Source organism: Danio rerio, chromosome 8 (assembly GCF_052040795.2).
Source record: "Danio rerio strain M-AB ecotype USA chromosome 8, GRCz13ab, whole genome shotgun sequence".
Classification (NCBI taxonomy): domain Eukaryota; kingdom Metazoa; phylum Chordata; class Actinopteri; order Cypriniformes; family Danionidae; genus Danio; species Danio rerio.
In genome coordinates, this window is record NC_141028.1 from 3506472 (window position 1) to 3531314 (window position 24843).

The 24843-nt window shown below is 38.4% G+C and overlaps 1 protein-coding gene across 2 annotated transcripts in view; it reads right to left on the reverse strand.

Moving 5' to 3' along the window:
* The window catches only part of si:dkeyp-117b11.1, a 101117-nt gene that overhangs the window by 64186 nt on the left and 12088 nt on the right, over nt 1–24843 (reverse strand). The window lies entirely within an intron of this gene.

The window sequence follows — 24843 nt, forward strand, 5'->3', positions numbered from 1 at the left end:
CCTCTGACCACAGACAGTCAGAGAGTGGATGGAAGTGTTATCGTGCATTTCAGAGGAATTGAGTCTGATGACGTGAGACTATCTGTCTATGTTTGTTTAGTACACCATTAGCAGTGTTTTTCCCACCATACCTACCTTCAATCCCTCTTAAAAGTACAGTTATTTCATTTGATTTTCCATAGGCCTACAGCAACAGATCACCATTTAAGGTTGCTTTCCAACAAAACAGGCTTATACTTATTTTAGATTGCAAATATATTGTACCCCAATATTTTCAATGGAGCTTCTGAGCTAGCATGCTGCTACTGACGCCGCTTGCATTTAAACGCCTTTTATCTCGTTTTATATACCAATCACCGAATTGACTGTATCACTGACTCTCCACTCCACCAATAGCTGGTGAGTGGTGAAGCTAGGGCTGGGCTTTTTTCCTTTCGATTTTTACGATTAATTTGAATTTACGTTTTTAAGATGACTTAATTTTATATTAAATAGGGATGTAACAATATTGTAAATACTGTCATACCGCAATAGAAATTTTTTTTTAATATTACCGTAGGCGCATGACTCAATAAAACTATATTTCTGAGAAAAGTTTGCTCAGAAGAATGAAGTGAACGGGAGGTAGCGGGAACTACAATTCCCATCAGCCCAGGCATGGTCATCATCCTTTGCGGTCTGTTGTCACTACAGATCCAGTAATGCGGAGATGGAGTGTGCTGCTAGTAGCGGGGATGAAAAAGAGCTGGAAATGATCGAACCTAAAGCGGGTTTTAAATCAGATGTGTGGAAGCATTTTGGTTTCTCTCTAAAAAGATAAGAACAAGGAGAAAAGGTGACAAAGACAAAAACAGTATGCAGGCACTGCCAGACTGTGGTGAAATATAAGTCAAGGAATACGACTAAAAACAGTCATGGGGACTGCAGAACACAGCACACCTGTTAGACTAATGCAGACATTGACTTGTACCGCAAAGAGACCTCTATCTCACTCATGGCTTGTCCTCTCAAGTGGTGGAAAGACAATGCACAACGTTACCCACTGCTGTCAACCTTGGCTAAATCATATCTCTCTGTCCCAGAAACCTCAGTCCCAAATGAGAGGGGTTTTTATTTCTGTTGCAGGGGACATGCCCAGAGATCCCAGCTTTTACCACATTATAGTTATATGATAATTCTCCTTAAAAACCCATCTCTATCTGAGTGAGTGAGTGGTTAAATGTTGAATGTGATGAGTTTTTAACAATACTAAATTTAAACTTTATTTTTTTTATATGGTTTAATAGTTTTTTGTTATTAAAATTGAAAAATTGAAGTTCCTGTTTCGAAGCTTACAGATAGATGGCTAATTTGTATGTCATTGATATGTTCAGTGCTAAGGTAAATAAACACTTTTGGCACTTTTTTCATTAGTTTTATTTTTCCTGTAAATTATTCAATAAATACCGTACCGTGCCATTCATACCGAGGTATCATCGTACCGTGAAATTCTGATACCGTTACATCCCTAATATTAAATCAAGGTATCGCAGTTTTTTTTTTTGTTTTTTACAAAAACATTAGATACATTATAATTGCACCAAAGCGCTTTGGTTCACTCTCTGTATTACTCTGCTTGACTGCCTGTCTGGGTTTCAATCATGGTAGTGACGGACTGAACACAGAGACTGGACAGCCTAATTTAACCCAATGCATGAAGTTGTGGGCAAGCACAGCAGAGCTGGTACAAATACAACAAACACAAGCATTTAAGTGTCTTCAGTTGTGTATTTTTCTTTTGTTAATACCTTTGCATCAAACGCGCTTTGGTTCACTCTCTCACGCTACTCCAGCACTGCCTGACGAGGGGATTTACGTTCAGACTAATGCAACAAGTGAAATCCTACATGACTTCACGCTTTACTAAGTCACATCTGTGTGGATTGTCAAGACATATTCCCTTATCAAGATGATAAACCCGATCTTTTAACATGTATTAAGGACATAAAAACCTGCCATGTGAATAAACGCACAGATCTTAGTTCGAACCGCGCTGATCTCAGTTTGGTTTGAACAAGTGAAAACGTGAAAAGTGAAAGTACCCGCCCCCATGACATCATTTAGCGGACCTAGTTAAAACCCAGAAGGGCAGTCAGGCAGCATAATACAGAGTGTGGTGCAAAGCGCATCAAATGACCGCTATTTTTAAAAAAAGGGTGGGGGGGGGGGGGGGTAGAATAAATATATAATATATTATATTGCTCCTGCTATACGTCCACAACTTCACACATTGGGTTAAATTAATCTTTACAGTTTCCATGTTCAGTCCTTTACCTCCACTGTATCTTTTCAAGAAAAAGGCAGCAGCATTACAACCTGACATTCAATCAGAAGAAGACGAGCTGACAGCCAATCTTTCCTAGGCTCAGCAAAACTTGCAAAAAATACCTCTGTATTCCTGCAACTGCAATATTTAGACATGTATTTTTTTTTTTTAAATCTTCTGCAACGATATTTAACTTGTGAATTTGTTTTACATTTATTTACACCTTGTTGACCAATTTATGCATGGCCATTAAAAATACAATGTTCCTTAACCAGTTGGTTTTTCAAGTTACTTATAAAAAGTATGTTACTTCAGTCATATTGTTGTAATGTTTTAAGTTGACTAGTTACACAATAAAAAAAAATAAAATCGAAATTGAGAATCGCTTAAACTTTATGACAAACCTAGATTTGTTTTGTTTTTTTTGTTGACATATCCCCCAGCACTATGTGAAGCACTGGTGCCGTTGTCCTGTGGCTGCTGGAACCAGAGCACCCAGAGGAAACCCAGGGAGAACATGCAAACTCCACACAGAAACGCCAACTGAGACGAGGATTGAACCAGCGACCTTCTTGCTGTAGGCAACAGCACTACCTACTGCGCCACTGCTTAGCCCGCAAAGGAATTATTTTATATAATATTATATAAGAATAGTACAGACTACCAGAATGCATATATAAACATAGTTTATTGTTACAAATTGCACAATAAACTTCCAATAAAGTCTTTAGAGAGATGGCTTTAAACTGCATAGATTTATGATGAAAGCTCTGTAGTTATATTCTGTAAAACAGTGTGATTAAAGCCAACAAAGCTGATTTATTGAACACTTAAATACATCACATTGTCACCGACTCGATCCCAGTCATTCCTCTCGCTGGCCAGCAGAGGCCGCCATCCCCGGACTTCTAGCATTAAATCATCCCATTAGACCAGGGGTCTCAAACTCAATTTACCTGGGGGCCGCAGGAGGCAAAGTCTGGGTGAGGCTGGGATTTCACAAAAAAAAGTCCTCAAATGTCATTATTAACAGTTTTAATTATTTCTTCTGAACATGAAGTGTCCTGAACATTAATAGAACATTGAGTGAAGATTATGAACAGTTCTTCTGAACATGGCATCTACTACTACTTCTTGCTGCCAGAGACTTGACAGCGCTTCTTCTCACAAATCTGAACCACATTTGGCTTTAGAGCGGAAGCAGTTGAGACCCTCAGTATGGCTTGAAGATGATCATCAAGTCTAGACCTGTACTTTGACTTATTAAAGTTCAAGGTGGAGAATAACTTCTCACACACTTCTCACACACTCAAAACTTCCATTCCCTCACCTAAAAAAAAGGTGTATATATGTATAAATAAAACACCCCCACCCCACTCCAGTCACATCAGTCTGTACCAGTCTGTATCTACCTATAATATATATAAGATGCAGGCTGTAGCTAGGTGGCAGGCTGCAGATAGGTAGCTAAGTGGCAGGCAGGGGCGGGAACAGCTTACCTTGGTTCTGGCCGGCGCGAGTTCCCTCCTAACACTTCCCGCCCGTCACAGCGTCTAACAAAGGGGCGGGGTGCGTGGTGACGTCACCAGCATCCCCGCCCCTTTGTTTACACAGCGGGCGGGGAATGCCAGTGACCGCTGTGTACGGATAGAATCAGCAGAGCGGGGAGCGCTCTCTCTCCCCGCTCCGCTGATTCTGTCAGTGTACAGCGGTCAGCGCGGGCCACAAAATATTGCACTGAGAGCCGCAAACGGCCCGCGGGCCGCGAGTTTGAGACCCCTGACTTAGACTGATTGTGCAGACACCTGAACTGAATCACGGTAACGACCCACGCCACCTATATAAGCCACACTCAAACAACTGTTCAGTGCGACGTCTTGTTTAGCCCCGGCCAGCATTACTGAGCGTTCTTTCCTGCGTGATCTTCTGTGTATAACCCGGGACTGTTTCTGATTTGCCTTCTGCCTGCCCACGACCCTTGCTTGATACACAGACTCTGAACCACGCTGCCTGCCCTCGACCCAAGCCTGTCCAAAGGATTCTGAACCACGCCGCCTGCCACTGATCAAGCCTGGTAAATCACTCTGTGTCTGTCAGCCGCCAGCCCCACGACCATTATTGATTACTGTTGATGTGTGTTCGCACTTTAGTGCGTATTGGATGTTTGTGTTTGACTGTGTCGAATAAATACTGCAAAATGGATCCCTCCGTGTCAGTCTCCCCGTTACACACATTTGATAACTATTCATTCATTTTCTTTTCGCCTTAGTCCCTTTCCCTAGTAGCAAAGAATTCTGGCCCAGATTTGGCATAAAGCTGGCACAGCAGGCATTCATCCGGCACTGGCATACAGCATGTGGGCCAAACTTGGCCCGGGTTTGGCAGAGGTGGCACCGTCTTTAAGGCGGCACACAAGATCTGGGCCAGATGAAAAACGTAGTCTTTGGCCCAGAATTAAAAATTTGATAAGTGGGCCATGTGAGTTTGTCCAGTCTTGACCCACATTTAAAATACAATAAAATCATTTTTGAGTAAAGAAAAAAATTCTACCAATCAGGTCACTTTGAGAAAAAGCGTGCCCATAGTGTGCCTAAAGCGCATCACTCCATGGGTTTATCAATTTCATTGCAATCGTGACACACCAACCTATCTGGCCCAGTTCAGACCCAGTTATGAGTTATTCACTTGGCTGAGATTTGGCCCAGATATGGTCCATGTTTGGCTCTTGTCTGGAAGCCAGATTTGGTCCAGTCATGTACCGTAATTCACTGCGGCATGTGGGCCAAGCAAAACCTGATTGTGTGGGCCAGAGCTGGGCCAGAGAAATTTTGCTATGTGGGTTATTAATCTGGGGTCACAACAGTGGAATGAACCACCAACTTATCCAGCATTTGTTTTACAGCGGATTCTCTTCCAGCTGCAACCCCTCATACACTCTGATTCACACTGTTACGTTATAGAACATATTAATTATTTGTTTGTTTATTTTATATATATAAATATATATATACAGATTTGTGTTTTGTTTATGCATTTGGAGCTGATGTTGTGTTGTGCGCTGTGGAGCATGCGCAGCTTTCTCTCTCTCTCCCCCTCCCTCTAGAGCTGCGCTTGATTGCGGTCCAGCCGTGTTGCGTGTGGGAGCGTATATAAGCTGGAGGAGAGGAACAATGGGGAGATCTTTCTGCTCGGTGCAGGTCGCAAATCTCCGTCGTCGTCGTCGCAGCTGTTGTTCCGAGCGTCTCCTATCTCCTGCCCCAAATTGTTGGTTTACTTGGTGTGAATTGATCGATTTCTGTTACTGACAATTTAATTATTTTCTAAAACGGCTCTCTGTTAAATCTGAATCTATTGGCTTTTCTGATTAAATATTTATATATATTATTTTTGGTTAGAAACAGAAGCGGTAGGTTGGGAATCGCCATTTACTTTAAAACGTTTTCTCCTGGTTTGTGGCAGCGAGGGAGAAAGGGAAGTTTGCTGTAATTTTATTTGGGGTGCTTTTATTTGAGCAGGTAAGTTAGAATTATTTCCCCGCAAGTTAGCTGTCTTTTTGTTTATTATTTTGGCCTGGATTCCCTTCCGAAGAGATGCTTCTATCTTTGTTGTCTAAGTAAATAATAAATATTGTTACTACTTGATCAGCGTTGTGATTATTGTGAGTTGGGACAGGAGAAGGGGAAAACCCTAAATTGAGTATTTGAGTTTATCTCTTTGTTTTTTTTTACACTTGTTATTGTTCCCACCAACCCTAGACTGGTCGGGACGTAACAACACACATACACTACTGACAAATTAACCTCCCTTATTCACCTGTACCCGCATGTCTTTGGACTTGTGTAGGAAACCGGAGCACCCGGAGAAAACCCACGCCAACACATGGGAAAACATGCAAACTCCACACAGAAATGCCAACTGACCCTGCTGAGGCTCACACCAGTGACCTTCTTGCTGTGATGTAACAGCACTACCTACTGCGCCACCGTGCCGCCTGTTTGATAAATAAACTTTACTAAACACACTTTGATTCTTCTAATGCTACTGCTGAAGGAATTTTCACTGTTTTATTTTGATCATTTGCAGTGGTCTTAAGGTATCAAATACAACATGATGCAGTAAACTTTATAGGGTTAAGATGTAAATATTTAAGTTTCACTTAGTTTCTCTCTGTGTTTCCATTTTATTTTACAGATACCACTGGTTCTTGGTCAAAAAAAGTCGTGAAGAATTAAGTTGTGTAAAATTAAGAAATGCCACAAATATTGCTGCAAGTTTTGAAGAAGGAAAAAATAAAGACGCAGTAAAATCTGTATTTTAAATCACAAAAACAATGATGCAAACCTACACTTCCTACCACAAACATCTGTTAATTATCAGTTTCTGAATTTTGTAATTCACAAGTGTTTATTTGTGGTTGTAAATTGCATTATGATATGTTGATCTCTGCTCTGTCCACTTCTGATGCTGAAAATTCAACTCTGCAGTTTAACAAGGTGACTTTTATTGACATTTTAGTCATTTGAAATAATATAATGTAATCAGGGCTTGACATTAACTTTTTGGATCACCAGCCACTGAGGCTAGTAGATTTCCAACATTACTAGCCACTCGCCATTTTCACTAAGTGAAGTTTATTCGATTTAAATTTTTTTTTCGAGATTTGGGTAATTTTTCGAGATTTTTCCATTTTTCGAGATTTTTTTTTTTTCACGATTTTTCCATTTTTCAAGATTTTGAGATTTGGGTCATTTTTTAAGATTTTTCAGTTTTTTCAAGATTTTTATGAGATTTGGGTCATTTTTCGAGATTTTTCCATTTTTCAATATTTTTCAAGATTTTTCAGTTTTTCAAGATTTGGGTAATTTTTCGAGCTTTTTCCATTTTTCAAGATTTTTCAAGATTTTTTCATTTTTCGAGATGAAAAAAAATCGTGATTTTTCAAGATTTTTCCATTTTTCAAAATTTTTCGAGATTTTTCCATTTTTCAAGATTTTTTTTTTTTAAAAAATAGTGATTTTTCAAGATTTTTCCAATTTTTAAGATTTTTCGAGATTTGGGTATTTTTTTCTAGATTTTTGAGTTTTTCCTAGGTTTTTCAAGATTTTTCGAGATTTGGGTCATTTTTCTTATGTGTCCCCTCGATGCACCCCATGATGCTTCTTAAGGGTGTCACACAGCTGATGCGCCGCTCAGAGCCACGGCACGGTGCACAGATGACAGTTGATAGTATTACAGACCAGACGTGCACATTCGCATATTATTTAAAATGAAACTATTCAGATGGCGCTCTGTGGCACGAAAGCAATATGAACGGTCATAAGTAGTGGCTGGGCGAATTCTAAAAAGCATGGCGCTGTGCATTGCGAGCGGCGCTTCTAGTATGCGACCTGCTTTACGTTCTAGTCGCAGCACCAGTGGCACCGAAATGAGGCCCCGAAATTCATATGCTGATTCGGTCCGGTAAATACCAGTTCCAAAGTTACCGAAACTTACTGACAGTATAGTGTCCCCTTTACTTTACTGGGGCATTAGGACTCACACAGACCACAGGTTGAGCGCCCCCTGCTGGTCACACTAAAACAACTTCCAACAGCAACCTAGTGTTCCCGTGTGGTCTCCCATCCAGGTACTGACCAGGCTCTGCTCAGCTTCAGTGAGTAATCAGTCTTGGGTTGCAGGGTGATATGGCTGTGGCTGTGTAACTAATGTCTAAGAAAGAATAGAAATATCTAGATAAATAAAATAATAGAAAAGGATTTTGTAGCATAATATACAACACCAACACAGACAAATAATGAGCTATTAAAAATGTTAATGAAAGTCACTTTTTTGTAGGTTAAAATTTGCTTGAAGAATGATTCAGATCCCATAATGTAATTCAAAAACAGGAAAACAAACTGGGAAAAATAAAAACATGGTTCACAAAATACAGAAAACTGCTTATTTACAGATATTTTTGGCAGTTTAGGATATTTTTTACCCTGATGATCAGTTACTAAACTTAACCTGTTGGTGGCAGTGTGAATACACCACATGACAACAAGATCTATCAACATTCACATATCTAAAATGGAGCATCAATAGTGTCCGTTTTCACAACCCAAGCTAAAAAATCTGATAAAAACACAGACTTACCATACTTTAACGAAAAAAAAAAATCTGTTTCCTTCATTCTTTTTTTGTAGATATCTGTTTCTGACATCAGTGTTTACTGGCAGGGGCTTGGACAAACACATGATGAGTTATGAGGAAACGATTCAGTGTATAAAATAAGAAACTAGAGAAGATGCAGGTCAGAAAGTCAGAGATCACACACTATCCTGTATGATGGCTCCTGCTGTTATTCTCATCAGCGTTCTGCTGGCCACGATGAGCTGCTCGACCACAGGTAATGATCACACGCGGAAATATTCAATAATGCAAATATATCATCATAATAAACATGCGTGATCATGTTTTCAAGGGCACCTCAAAATACTGTGAATGACTACTTATTATTTAAACTTCTCTATTGAATGATTCATTGGATTTCCTCATTTTATTAAAGGTAAGTGCTTGCAAACTATTTATATGGGCTGAATTTAAACAAACAAATGAAGTTGAATGTTACTAAATTTAATTTGATTGTTTAAATTCAGCTCAAATAATTAGTTTGCTAGCAGTTACCTTTAAAAAAAGAGTAAATCCAATGAGTCATTTTAATTAATAATTGTTTTTCAGTCTAGTTGAAGAATTCTAGCAAGACTCTTTATATTGTATGCAGTGGTTGTTGATTACTGCACTAAATGCTTGACGACCAAGTTTATGTATTTATTTGAGAATATTGATACACTGAATAAGTATTTTTGCTTGTTCAAACTTCTTATTTAAAATGAGCTGAATCATCACAACTTAATAACTTTATTGTTTTATGTTTATTCATTCATTCATTTTCTTTTCAGCTTAGTCCCTTTATTAATCTGTGGTCGCCACAGCGGAATGAACCGCCAACTTCTCCAGCATATTTTTTATGCAGCGGATGCCCTTCCAGCTGCAACTCAGCACAGGGAAACTTTAATGTTTAATCCACTTACATTTGCAAAAACAATTAAATTATAAAGGACATTAATTTAGAGTAATGTTTTTTACAAATTTAAGTGGATTGAACGTAAAACAGTTTATAATTATAAATAAGTAAAACTATACAGATGATTATGGTTTGAACAATCAGCAAATGTCAATTTTGAGGCATTCTTTAAATTGTTTGGCAAATCTGTAGATCGCATTTGTTGTTATTCTGGTTTTTCTATTTAATCTCTTATTCAGTCATCACGAGTTGTTTTTGTTGTGGTTGTTACTGGTGCATGTATACTGGTTTGTAACCACCAGAAAATTTGTTATTAAAAAAAAACACAAGCAAGAGTTATAGATCTAAGGTTTAGAGTAAAAAATCTACATTGTTTGTGTTTTACTTTTACAATTGAACTAAATTTACAAATCATTTCAGTTTTAAGAGTTCTGGAAATGTCAAAAAAAAAAAAAACCTCATCTCTATTAACTGATTTATTTAATCTTTCTCATGATGACAGTAAATCATGTTTGACTAGATAATTATCTAGACACTTCTATACAGCTTAATAAGGTGAACTAGGCAGGTTAGGGTAATAAGGCAAGTTATTGTGTAAGGATAATTTGTTCTGTAGACTATCGAAAAAATATAAAGCTTAAAGGGGCTAATAATATTGACCTTAAAATGGTGTTTAAAAAATTAAAAACTGCTTTTATTCTGGCCGAAATAAAACAAATAAGACTTTCTCCAGAAGAAAAATTATTATCAGACATACTGTAAAAAGTTTCTGAATCTATATATATATATACTATATATACATCTATACTATATACACACACACACACACACATGGGGCACATTGTTATTTAAAACTGTTCAAATAGTTAATTTAATTAAAAAACACTTGCAAGATTTAGAGTTAGATATTGCATCGAAAGTAAAAAAAAAAACATAATTGTACCTGTTTTACTTTAAAGTTTTCTTGTTGGTGCACATTTTGTAAGACATTTTAATTAAATTTACAAGCCATATCAATGTGATTTTTCTGTAGTCTGGAAATGTAAAAAATATGTTTATTTATGGACTTATACTAGTTATTTAAAACTTTACAAATAGGCTTCGTTTGTTAACATTAGTTCATTTAAATAAAAACCCTCGCAAGATTTATAGATGGATCTTAGAGTAAAAAAAATCTACATTGTTTCTGTTTCATTTTAAAGTTTTTTTTTTGTTGGTGCACATTTTGCAAGGCATTTGAATTAAATTTACAAGTCATTTCATTGTGATTTGTTTAAGGAATTCTGTAAATGTCAATATATATATATATATATATATATATATATATATATATATATATATATATATATATATATATATATATATATATATATAGTTAGTTAACTAAGCTCCTGATGAAAACTAGAAAATTGTGAAAATTAAAAGTATTTTAAAATCTTAGGTGATGTTCATGTCTTAGTTAATGCCTAATAACTAATTTGTTTCAATAAATGAGTTACTATAAAAATCAGTATTTTAAACTAACGTTATCATAGTAACTGAATAAATCTGGTCATTTCTCACTGTGATGCCTATTATACTTTATAATCTTTTTTTCTTATAACTGTTAAAAGTATCCTTTTGATAATACAACATTCGCAATCACTTTATCTTTTTTTAAATCATTTTTCTTTTTTTATTACAGAATTAAATCCATCTCCTTATAGTTTCATTAATTATGTTTACCTATTGTGTTAACGAAGCACAGTAAAAAACTACTTTACATGGTTAAAAATCCTCTGCATATAATTGAAACTCTCTAATTGTTAATAAGAACAAGTGTTTTTTCTTTAATTATACAACTAAAACAACCATTATTACTACTGAATCACGTTGTCGTCTTCATCCATTTCAACACATCATGTAACACACCCAATATTTCTCTATTGCAAACAACCTGTAAAGTCTTAAAATGATCTGATTGTTGATGTATCATTTTATTTTCACAGCTCAAAGTACTATCGGGTACAGCACAAATCAAAACAACACCACTTCAGCTGCACTGACCACTGATACTACAACTCCCACAACACCACCAGCACCGACCACACTTTCAGCACCAACTTCAGTGTCCTCAACAGAAACAACTACAACTACAGCAACTACAGCATCGTTTTCACCAGCTACAGCTACAACATCATCAACTACAGCATCATCTTCATCAGCACAAACTACAACTACAACAGAAACAACTACATCATCTTCATCAGCACCAACCACAACACCAACAACTACAACATCACCTACACCAACCACAACTACATCATCATCCTTACCAACCACAACTACATCATCATCCTTACCAACCACAACTACAACATCATCTACACCAACCACAACTACAACACCAACAACTACAATGTCATCCACACCAACTACAACACAAACCACAACATCATCTACACCAATCACAACTACAACATCATCCTTACCAACCACAACATCATCTACACCAATCACAACTACAACATCATCTACACCAACCACAACATCATCTACACCAATCACAACTACATCATCTTTACCAACCACATCATCTACACCAATCACAACTCCAACAACTACAATGTCATCTACACCAACTACAACACAAACTACAACATCATCTACACCAACCACAACTACAACACCAACAACTACAATGTCATCTACACCAACTACAACACAAACTACAACGTCATCTACACCAACCACAACTACAACATCATCCTTACCAACCACAACATCATCTACACTTATCACAACTACAACACCAACAACTACAACGGCATCTACACCAACCACAACACCAACTATAACAACTACAACATCATCTTCATCAGCACCAACCACAACTTCAACATCATCCTTACCAACCACAACTACAACATCATCTACACCAACCACAACTACAACATCATCTACACCAACCACAACTACAACATCATCCTCACCAACCACAACTACAACATCATCCTCACCAACCACAACTACAACATCATCCTCACCAAGCACAACTACAACACCAACAACTACAACATCATCTACACCAACTACAACACCAACAACTACGTCATCTACACCAACCACAACTACATCATCTACACCAACTACAACTTCAACACAAACAACTACAACATCATCTTCACCAACCACAACTACAACATCATCTACACCAACCACAACTACAACATCATCTATACCAACCACAACTACAACTTCATCTTCACCAACCACAACTGCAACATCATCTTCACCAACCACAACTACATCATCTTCACCAAGCACAACTACAACACCAACAACTACATCATCTACACCAACTACAACACCAACAACTACAACGTCATCTACACCAACCACAACTACAACATCATCTACACCAACTACAACACCAACAACTACAACATCATCTACACCAACCACAACTACAGCATCAACACCAACAACTACAACATCATCTTCACCAGCATCAACTACAACATCAACTACAACCCCCTCAACTACAGCATCATCTTCAACAGCACAGTCTTCTGTCAGTCCATCAACATGTAAGTCAACAACCTGAATATTTCAGTGAAACATCTATTATATTGTAGTCAGGGGCAGACTGGGACAGTATATTTGCCCGGGGCGGTTATCAGCCAGCTTTGATCATAAGGAAAACACATAACAAAAGTTTCCATCTGGAGCTCCTTCACAGTCCAAAACACTTGCTCCAGGGCCGGCCTGTCAAACAGGGAATATGGGTGGTTGCCTTTCTTAGAGGGCCCTGCAATGGCTGCTTTTAAATATATAGTGTGATCGTAAGCACAAGGATGAGCATCTATGTATATATCATAAACAATGCTCACTGAGTAATGCACAAACCCAATTAAACGCAATGCAATAAATAAATGAATAAAAAAAACATCTTTCCCAGAGATGGGTTGCAGCTGGAAGGGCATCTGCTGCGTAAAAAATGTGCTGGATAAGTTGGTGGTTCATTCCGTTGTGGCGACACTGGATTAATAAAGGCACTAAGCCGAAAAGAAAATGAATGAATGAAAGAAAAATAACCTCCACATTTCATTTTTAAAAATAGCTCTCTATAATTTCATTCATTTTCTTGTCGGCTTAGTCCCTTTATTAATCTGGGGTCACCACAGCGGAATGAACCGCCAACTTATCCAGCAAGTTTTTATGCAGCGGATACCCTTCCAGCCGCAACCCATCTCTGGGAAACATCCACACACACATTCAGACACACACTCATACACTACGGACAATTTAGCCTACCCAATTCACCTGTACCGCATGTCTTTGGACTCTGGGGGAAACCGGAGCACCCGGAGGAAACCCACGCGAAGGCAGGGAGAACATGCAAACTCCACACAGAAACGCCAACTGAGCCGAGGTTCAAACCAGCAACCTTCTTGCTGGAAGGTGACAGCACTACCTACTGCGCCACTGCCTCGCCCTCTCTCTATAATTTATATATGACAAATAGCTGAAAACAATACTAAATACACAACAACAGTATGAACGCCACCCATGATCAGCTTTTGGGGGAACTAGAATGATGTAATGTTTTCCTACACAGATTCCACATTTCGCTCACTTTCGATATAAACCCGTGTCTTAAAGTCTTAAGTAATATAATCAATCTAAATCTAATTTTTGAAACGACATGGTGTCAAAACGACATCTTTCCGGAGCCAAAATAAAAAAAGAAAAGAAAAGCAAGCTCAAAGTAAAGGTGTGTTAAGCACAAAAATAAGAAAGGCAAAATAACAAAGTGGCAGGTCCACAATCTACCCGGCGACTAAATTAAATAAGGCAAATACTCTCATATGGGATGCAAGAGGTCACTCACACGAAAGCATATCCAGACGAATCACAAAATGAACGGGGTGGCCACACATCTCTCCTCCCACACTGAACAGCTGACGAGCAGAATCTAAACTTTTTGGACGAGCCCCCAATTAATGTTACGACCACAGTCACAACATTAAATGAGGGGAAAACAAACGGATCAGTCTAGGGGTTTTATTATTTAAACAACCAAATATAAATAAAGTGTGGGGAGAAAACACAATAAACAAAGGCTGATAACAAAGGGGCACAACTCCGCGCCTGGATGGCCGCTCAAATCCCCGTCACTGAATCACTGCAGCGCGAGCTCTTAAATTGCCGACGATGAATTGTCTGCAGGTGCAGAGAAAATCAACTCTAAATCAAAACACAAACAGCAACAAAACACTAGAGGGCGACAAAGTATTAAATAAATAAATAATAAATACATGGATATGTAACAGTTCTGCTATAATACATTATTTAGTGGTATTTTACAGTACTTTGTAATACTTGCAAACTTTAAACTTATTTTAGCATATGTAATATAGATTAAATATGTTAAAGTTAATAAAAAATTTATAAACTTAAGTATACAAATTTTTTTCTTTTTATGCTTTGTTTTTACACCAGCGGCCCAATTTTTATTTAATTTAATTTTTTTTGTCTAGGGCCCTTTTACCCTATGGGCCGGCACTGACTCGCTCTATTGGGCTTGTGGCTCTCAGCACCGCCCACACTAGTCACAGCCACCAAGTCGACGAATCACAAAGCTTGCACTATGCGTTGTTTTGATGGTTCGATTTTTTGACAGATGCTGGTCAGCGTCAGAGTCAGCCACGGCAAGGGCTATGCAACCAGCCTTAAGAATGGTTTATACTTCTGTGTCAAGTGATCGCCGTGACCCATGGCGCATGTAATGCGCATAGCCGAGCATTTATTCTTCTTTGCGCTGTTTCTGTTGCTCTGCAATAACACTTCCGAAATGCTAGCTAGCAGTGTGTTTATGTTTCTCTGTGTCAAGTTTCTTCTCTGGTGTTTTGCTTTTTCTGAACGCTAGCTTAATGTACAAGTGGCTCAAACTTATTCATTTTGAGACTGGAATTGCCGGACGTGCAACAACTGTAATCATAAGGTAAACACAAAACAAAAGTTTCCTTCTGGAGCTCCTTCACGGGACTCCACACTTATGAACACTCACAGCATCGGGCTTGCACTGCTCTCACATCTGCCCACACTCGTCAGCCCTACCAAGCTGACCAAGCACAGATCTTGTGCTATGCATCGTTGCGTCATGTAGTTAAATTTTTTTTGTTACATATATATATATATATATATATATATATATATATATATATATATATAACACTGCTGCGCCCCTATTCGATCATATTGTGTATTGGCGATCTCACAGGGGGATGATATGGCAATCACAAAATTTCATATATCGCCCAACACTATTGAACAGTCGCTCCATCCGCTTGTTAAGTGTGACGTCACGCGAAGAGGCTTCCGGGTCCAAGCGCTCTATTCAACTGAATGGGGAGACTCATGAAATGGTAATAATAAACGTTTACAAAGCGATTTAAGGCTTTCGAAAATCACGATTGCAGTATATATGTCTATGCCTAATATCTGATGGCCAGAAAGTGATACATTTCTTTATAAATTGTTAATTTTTTGGTATTTGTTATGCAGCAAGCCCAGAGATGGTTGTGTACACTATGATTTTATATAATTAACTTTAATGTGTGATAGGAATAAAACGTGATCATAAACGAATGATTTCTCCACTCAAATGAGTGGCGGCTTGGACCCGGAAACAGTATACATGCGTCACAAACACGTCACCACTTAACAAGCGGATTGGGCTCGTGCAGCTCTTACTTCTGCCCACACTCGTCAGCGCTAACTAGGCAACCAATCACAGAGCTTTGTTTACCTTATGATTAGGTTCGTTGCACGTCCGCTAGTTCCTCTGAATAAGTAAGTTTGAGCTTTTTTTGAGCTACACGCATAAAGAAAGACGACAGAGAGTCTAAAATCCACAGCCAGCTAGCGTTTCAGAAGTGTTATTGCAGAGGAACACAAACAGCACACCGAAGTATAAATGCACAACTACACGCAAGGCAGGCACCGTGGGTCACAGCGATCACTAGAAGCAGAAGTATAAATCCGCCTTTACTTTGAGACTTCAATTTGGTTCCATAATAACACATCTATTTCTCTCTAATTTAGTGACCACAGAGACTAGTGCCTTCAGTGATGTGACTCCAATCCCAGAAACCACTCGTCCACCAATCACCAATCTAACAACGACAACAACAACAACTCATGTGTGTGAGTAATTTGTGTGTGTTTGATGAACTCTCTATTGTCTCTATTATACGCAATTTAAGAAACTTGGTAACAAGTTCTTCCACAGGCTTCCAGTAATTTCATTTATCATTCTCACATGTAGAACATGGTAAATATGTAACTGACTAATGTGTTATTATTAGGGTTGGGCATCTAAGCTATAATGCCGATCTGATACGCATCTCGATACAAAGAATACGATCCGATATATTAGCGATACATTTGTGACATATTGCGATGCAACACGATACGATTCACACCCATATCACGATACAATGCGATAATTCAGCACTAACTAATTAGATCAAGTTTATGAGATGATGTGAAAGAGGATGCTGTGCCATTGAATGAGTTTGATTCTTTATTAACCAAGCAAAACCAAGACTTTTTTTACAAACTGGCTTTTCTCTCAGAGCCAGAGTGTCAGTTTACAGTAGAGGGCCATTTTAGAACATATAGCACATATTATTTAAGTATTTTCAAGATAAACAGAATGTATAAGTGCAATAAATATTAAAAATACATATATTTGCACTCTTTCAACATTAAGGTTTACCTTTGCACAACAAGAACTGTGATTTAACTTTTCAACTATGAAAACAAGTTTTACAAAGATATATTTTGCCACTGAATATTTAAAACTTAAAGTCGTGAACTAGCAGTGTTATGCTGCTTTGAAACATCACTGTCACTGTAAACAACAGGCTAATAAAAATATAAATAAATGAAAATTAACAGGAGGAGGTGTTTAAAACCTTCGTTCTCCGTGACACTAGGCTGAATATCTTTGCAGATGAACAATGCAATAGCATCCGTTATTGGCGTAGAGCGCACAAAACTGTTGCGCATGGAAATAACATTCAATGCTTTTCTCACCACTTTTGGAGCTGGTACTGTAGCTACAGTTTAAGCAGAGCAGGAAGCCGGCGATGCAGAAACACTGGAAGATGCTTCCACAACAACACCGTGGCGCCGCTTCAAGTGAGATATCAGATTAGTCGTACTGCCCGTGTATTTTACAGATGCGCGCCACATTTTGCAAATTGCATCTGTCCTGTCAAGTCGTCCATCCTTTTTGCAAAATCCATAATGTTGCCATACTTTAGATTTAAAACTCAGTGGGGAATAAAATGTTTGTTTTGCTTCTCGCGCTTTCTGAGGGCACTTTCTGAGGGCGCACCACTAGCTTCATCCGCACACCTGATACACTGAGTTGTGTACACATCCGCAAGTCCGCAAGTCCGTTGCTACTTTATGTAGGTCGATTAAATTATGCGCCAAAAACAGGTCGACAACACTTGTTAATAAATAAAAAATACATTCTATATTAAAAATAAAAGCTGTATCTTGGAAAAACCGATGCATCTCGCAAAAACCGATGCATCTCGATTTGCTTTCAAAATTTCATTCATCCTCTGCTGCTCTACCGATGCACTCGCATCGTGCACGCGCATGACCGCGTATCGATACATATCGGTTAATCTTCCCATCCCTAGTTTATATGTTATTGATGGGACCACCTGTGACGTAACAAAAAATAAATAAAGCCAAATAGAAGCTCCTGCAATTCTTTTTTTTCATATTGTGTTGCAGAGAAACAGAATATCACATGAGAAAACAGTGGGTGTGGCTTGTTTTTTTTTTTTACTACTGCAAGCTGATTGGATGTAGTAAAGCAGGTGTTTTATTCAGAAAGATGAGAACAAGGGTTTGGGGAGAGTTATAACAGCCTAACCTACGATGACTCCTTACTATTTCTGTCTGTTGTCATAACGCTAAGTAAAATAGTTGCCCTTTGGGAGGGGAACTTCAATGCTATGTGGAAACTTCCACTATGGGCGTTTCGTCAGAATCCAATCATCTGAAAGAGTATATAAACGGGTCAATGAAATGCCAATGACTTTGGGTCATGTCCTCCAGAGCTTTATGTATTGTTGTGAATTTCCTAAAAGAGCAACACGGTTGTGCAGCGCGTCTTTTTCAAGACGTTGCTCTGACTGTGCATTTCTGGATGCAGTGTTTTTCTGTCCCCGGATGATGGGCACGAGCATGTCTGGGGTCCAGCATGTTAATGCTGTGCTCGCGGGCAGTGCATGCCATCACATCGGTGCAGCCATGCAGCCAATGGGCTCTCACAGTAGTGGGAAAATGGTGACTCCAGCGCCAACTGTCCAGCTGTTAAGGTCTGCGCCTTTCTAACACAGAGATACATGCGCTCTCTCGCTTGAGTTCCACACTTGGCGAACCCTGCAGACGTCCACAGGCTACACAGCTGGCCCTAGGGCATGCATAATACGCATTTCACCAGTGAGCAAACTTGCACAGATGCTGTGTAAAGTCAGGGAGGACGAGGAACAGGTCTATGTTTTGTGCCTCTGTGGCTCAATTGGACCTGTATTTCAGCTCTCTCCTCGTGATGGCCCCTTCCTGGCACATCCCCTGGAAGAAGCTTCTTCTCTGGGACAGGCACCGTTTTGCAACCGCACCCACATTTATGCCTCATGTATGGTCCATAGATGGAGCCCTCTCAGGGCTTGTCCATATGTCTTCTTGCCACCGGGTCTCCCCACTTGGGCAGCAGGTGGCCTCCACAGCGTCCTCCCTATTGGGACTGCATGCTTTCCCAACGTACAGTCGTATTAAAAATTCCTAGAAATTAACTACGCATTGCAACTCCTAAAAAAATTATCTAAATCTTTAAAACTTCTGTTAAATGTGATATGTGAGGGCCAAGGAACACAGTGGAGGACCGCGCCTCTGGTGATGCAGGTGTGCTCATGCTCTTGGTTTGGCATATCCTCTCCTTGGGGGCAAAGTAGGTTCAATCATTGTGGCATTTTCCATACATTTCCTCATAGCGAAAGTTTCCACATAGCATTGAAGTTCCCCTCCCGAAGGGGAACGCTCGTTTACCTAAGTAACCCTCGTTTCTCGTGGAGGGAATGGAAATGCTGTTTCTTCATCACAGTGATTGCCCCTTAGCTGCTGGGCATAAAAGTCTCTTCAGCTAGAAAAGGATGCTCAGCTTGCCACATGCTGTGCTTTTATTCCAAATTGATTGTAAGTAGCGACTGCTGTGCACGCTGACACGACTAACTCATTGGCATTTCATTGGCCCGTTTATATACTCTTTCAGATGATTGGATTCTGATGAAATGCCCACAGTGGAACTTTCCACATAGCATTCCCATTCCCCCCTCAGGGAATGAGGATTACTTTAAGTAACGGGAGCATTTTACTTACTGTGAAAACAGAATTCTTTTGTCGTAAATACCATAAAGCTTTTTCATGCAATTTAAACAGCCTGTAATTGCAACTTGAACTTCGTATAAATAGCATCTACCACTGCCTTTTTCTTTTAATTTCCTACTTTATTCTTTTATTTTCTCTTTTTGTTAATGCTGTTACAGGGAGATGGTTCACATAAAAAGAAGATTAAGTAATATATTAATTTAACCTTAAGTAAATATTACTATATTAACAATTTATTTTCAATAAATAAATTAACAATTTTGAGGCAACGTAGTGGCGCAGTAGGTAGTGCTGTCGCCTCACAGCAAGACGGTCGCTGGTTCGAGCCTCGGCTCAGTTGGCGTTTCAGTGTGGAGTTTGCATGTTCTCCCTGCGTTCGCGTGGGTTTCTTTCGGGTGCTCTGGTTTCCCCTACACTCTAAAAACATGCGATACAGGTGAATTGAGCAGGCTAAATTGTCTGTAGTGTATAAGTGTGTGTGGATGATTCCCAGAGATGGGTTGCGGCTGGAAGGGCATCCGCTGCGTAAAGACGTGCTGGATAAGTTGGCAGTTCATTCCGCTGTGGCGACCCCGGATTAATAAAGGGACTAAGCCGACAAGAAAATGAATGAATATTAACAATTTTGTTTGAATTTAGTGCTGTGCAAAGATTAATCATACCCAAAAAATTCTGGTTTGTTTTGACATAAAATATTTGTGTGTATTAAATGTATTTATTATGTGATACATTTACATACATAAAAACAAAACTATACAAACGTTTTTTTTGTTTTTTGCATAGACATTTACATCTATATAGAATTTGTAGTTGTCCAAGCTCATGGGAGTCATACACAATATTATTTTTTTCCCACTGCACCATGACTTTTCTTCTTGTAGTATTATTATACTGGACATTATTTCAGTTCAGTGATGAGACTTTTGTCTAAGCAAAGTCAGACCTTACTGTCCTAATGAAATCATTCATAATCACGACATGATCATATTTTATTGTGGTCAATTAAGCGTCAATAGATTCTAGAGGCCTTCACCTTTCATATAAGCCACTTCTGATACCAAATGATCGACTAAGTCAAGTTATTATTTGTTTTCCTGAAACTCGGATAGGCCACAAGACTTTTGTCAGTTAATGTATATTAACTGCTGTATTTAATGTTTCTGTCATAGATGGAAGTTGTGCAAATCCAAATCTGTGTTGTGCTGGAAGAAATGACAGCTGTAAGCGTGTAAACTGCTTTTGTGATGTTGCTTGTCTGAGAATTGGAGACTGCTGCCCTGATTTCAAGCCCACCTGCACAGGTAATCAGACACAATGAGGAAAAATCACATCAGATTCATCTGTGCTGAATCTCTAAGCTTCCATCTAAAGTTGCATGTTTATTTTATGTGCAAAATTAAAGGTGCTGTATGTAAGTGTTTGACTCTTCTAAAGCATAAAAGCGTGCAGATATTTTAGAAACATGCTAAATGAACATTCTTGTTTATCTGAAAAGCAATGCTGAAGTCAAATATTCTGCTTTGAAAATTTGAGTTACATTCCGGAGCTGCTGTGATTGGGTAATTTAACCTGCCCAGTGTCAGTTTAGCCAATTATATTTCAGCACACTAGGTTGCCCTGTTGGATAACAGCGTATATAATTCATTCATTTAGGAAAGCTTTCAAAGCATGCATCCGTGACCGAAATGCGACCTTCAGTGGACAGTAGCAGACTCTGAAATGAGACGCAGATTCAGAGTTCCACATGAGGTGGTTATTAATTAGCAAATAATATAAATATTATGGACATAAACATCAGGTGAGCAGGTTACATTGTAACCCCTGTGTCCTAAGAACATGCTATGTGAGGAGATTTGATAAGCAATTTGGCTGTTTGCACCAGACGAAACATGACAGAAATGTAAATACAGCCATTCAGAAGCACAGAATAGTGCACTCACTGCACTTCAGCGAAATAGTAAGGTTTATATAGTCTAATTAATACATATTAAACCTCTACATTATAAAATGTAGATGCTGAATCACTGATATGTGTTGGCTTGCACTGAATCGGTTCTAAAGTTTAATCGGTTTATTTTATTTTTCAGATCTGAGGTTAACTATCTGCAGCTGCTTTCAGTAGTATGGCAATAAATGTCATGTAAAATGGCATTTAAGCACACATTATTAGCATTTAACATTAAATAAAGCACATAAGATGCACCTGATTGGTGTCTTCAATCTGGCAACCTGCGATTGTGCGTTTCAAACCAGGCATGCAATACCTAGCTCAACCACTGGGTGTCAAACTTACGTACTGCACCTTTAAAGTATTACAAAAAAATATAGAGCAACTTACTGCAGTAGGGGGAAGTGTATATTTTGGTCATTGGATTTTAATTTTAGAAACAGATATTGAAAAAAAATATATGTTTTTTTTTGCTTTAAAATACAAAAAAAACTACTGAAATACAAAGCATTTTTTGATTTTCGTTTTTGAATTTTAAAACGAAAATAAAAAAAGGTTGTTTTTCTTTTTCATGGTAAAAAACGGAAAAGCAAAATTCAAAAAAGAAAATCAAAAATGCTTAAAATTTACATTTTTGTTTTAGAATTTTAAAATGAAGATCAAAAAACAATTCTTTTTTTGTTTTTCAATAACTGTTTCTTATAAAAATCCAATGACCAAAAGATACACTGACCCAGTAGCAAATAAAGTAGTGTTTTTATATTGCATTTAATAATAGAAGTCACTTTCTGTGAAACTAGCACAATAGGCTAAATTGAGCGTGCATGCAAATTTTTTTAATCATGCACATCTTTTTATGCTGCATCCTAAAATGTGATAGGTGAATGGAAGCCTCATAAGCATCATAAGACAGCACACGTTCAGTAACTAAATCTTAAAAAAAATAAAAATAAATAACACTGCACAAATATTCTACATTTTGACATGACAATAAATCTGCACTTCTGTCCTCTATTATAGTGGCTAACAGCTCAAAACCAACCCCTCTCCCAACAACAGGTATGTTTTTCATTTTTCTGTATCATGTTAGGGGATACTCCAATATTCATATTCAATGCACTTTTGAGCTTGAAGTGCAGCACTGATAAATGGAAAAAAAGTGTATTTTTAACACTATTAACTATATTTACAATCATCAATTCATTTATTCAAACAATTAAAATCAGGGTTTCTACAGGTTTTTACAAGGGAATATTTAAGATCTTTTTAAGACTTCAAGACCAAATATTGAGTATATTTTTAATCTAAAACCCATCACCATTCAAGGCAAGGCAAGTTTATTTCTATAGCACATTTCATACACAGTGGCAATTCAAAGTGCTTTACATGGAATAAAAGAAACAAGAAAATAAGAACAAATGAATTAAAACAGATGAAAAATGTGTTAAACAGGTTATAAAAGAATGAAAAAGAAAAGAAAGACACAACAGTGCGATCTGTCGGATGTAGAACAGTGCTCATTCAGGAAAGGCACAGCTAAACAGATGTGTGTTCAGTCTTGATTTAAATGTACCTAATGTTGGAGCACATCTGATCATTTCTGGAAGCTGACTCCAGCAGCAGGGGGCGCTGTTAGTAGCTGAAAGCTGATTCACCCTGCTTTGACTGAACTCCTGGCGTTTCTAGTTTTTATGATCCTAATGATCTGTTAGGTTTGTATTTAGTGAGCATATCTGTCATGCATTGAGCTCCTAGGCCATTTAGTGATTTATAGACCAGTAATAATACTTTAAAATCTATTCTGAATGTAACTGGGAGCCAGTGTAGAGACCTGAGGATAGGTGTTTGCTAAAATCCTGGCCGCAGCGTTCTGGATGAGCTGCAACTGTCTAACTTTCTGGGAAGGCCAGTGAGGAGTCCGTTACAGTAATCCACCCTGCTGCTGATAAAAGCATGAACGATTTTCTCACTGGAAACAAAGCATCTGATGTTTTTGAGATTATGGTATTGCTTTGCATTCACTGCCATTATATGAATCACCAAGATCAGCTCAAAATCTGATTTAATGTCCTACTGAAGAAAAAAGGTTACTCACATTTTAGATGAGCTGTTAACTACTACTAACAAGCATCTTTTGTTTTTAATAGACGTCTAAAATGTCTTCATAGTCTTCTTGGCTAAAACAAGGCTAAATTTGGGCTGTCGGTGAAAATCTAATAGACGTCTGATAGGCTAAAACTAGACTAGTCATCAAATAAACAGAATTTAATGACTACACATATAAAGTCTGTCTAGTTTTGGGCTAACCTTAGACGTCTATTAGATTTTCACTGACAGCCCAAGTTTAGCCTTAGTTTAGGGTGGTTTCACACCTGCCTTATTTAGTTCGATTGAATCGCACTAGAGTTCGTTTCCCCTTTTGGTACGGTTCGTTTGGGCAGGTGAGAATGCAGCAATCGTACTCGAGTGCGCACCAAAAGCGGACCAAATAAGCGTATTGAGACCTGCTTGAAGAGTTGGTCTTGGTATGCTTTCAAATGAACCCTGGAGAGGTTCGTTTGTGGTGAGAATATGATCCGTACTAAAACAGGTCCAACTGCAAAAGATACTAGGCGTTTTGGACCAATTCAGCTGCCGTAGGCCGATGCGCTGTGCATTATGGGATATGGAGGAAAAATATTTGTTGACAGCGCTTTACCAACAGAGAGAGAGAGAGAGAGAGAGAGAGAGGGGAAAACATTACATGTTGGATCGTTGGAAATATTTCCGCAAGATGAGCATGTCGCAGTTTGGCTAAATTAATTCACGCCTCCTCCTGAAATGCCGCAGCCGCGCTTCATTTTCGTAATGTATAGTTTGTCTAAAGCAGGCATACAATCAGTCAGCGCAGTCGTCCCTCCAGAGTAAAAGGTTTTGTTTACCTGCGGGAGTTCATTGGCATTTTCCCGCACGTGATATCTGACCAATCAATAAGCAGTTTAGGAAATATGTTCAACAACATCTGGCCAATGAGAGATGTGGATTTTGTCAGATGACTGTATTTTGGTTCGTTTCAACTGTTTC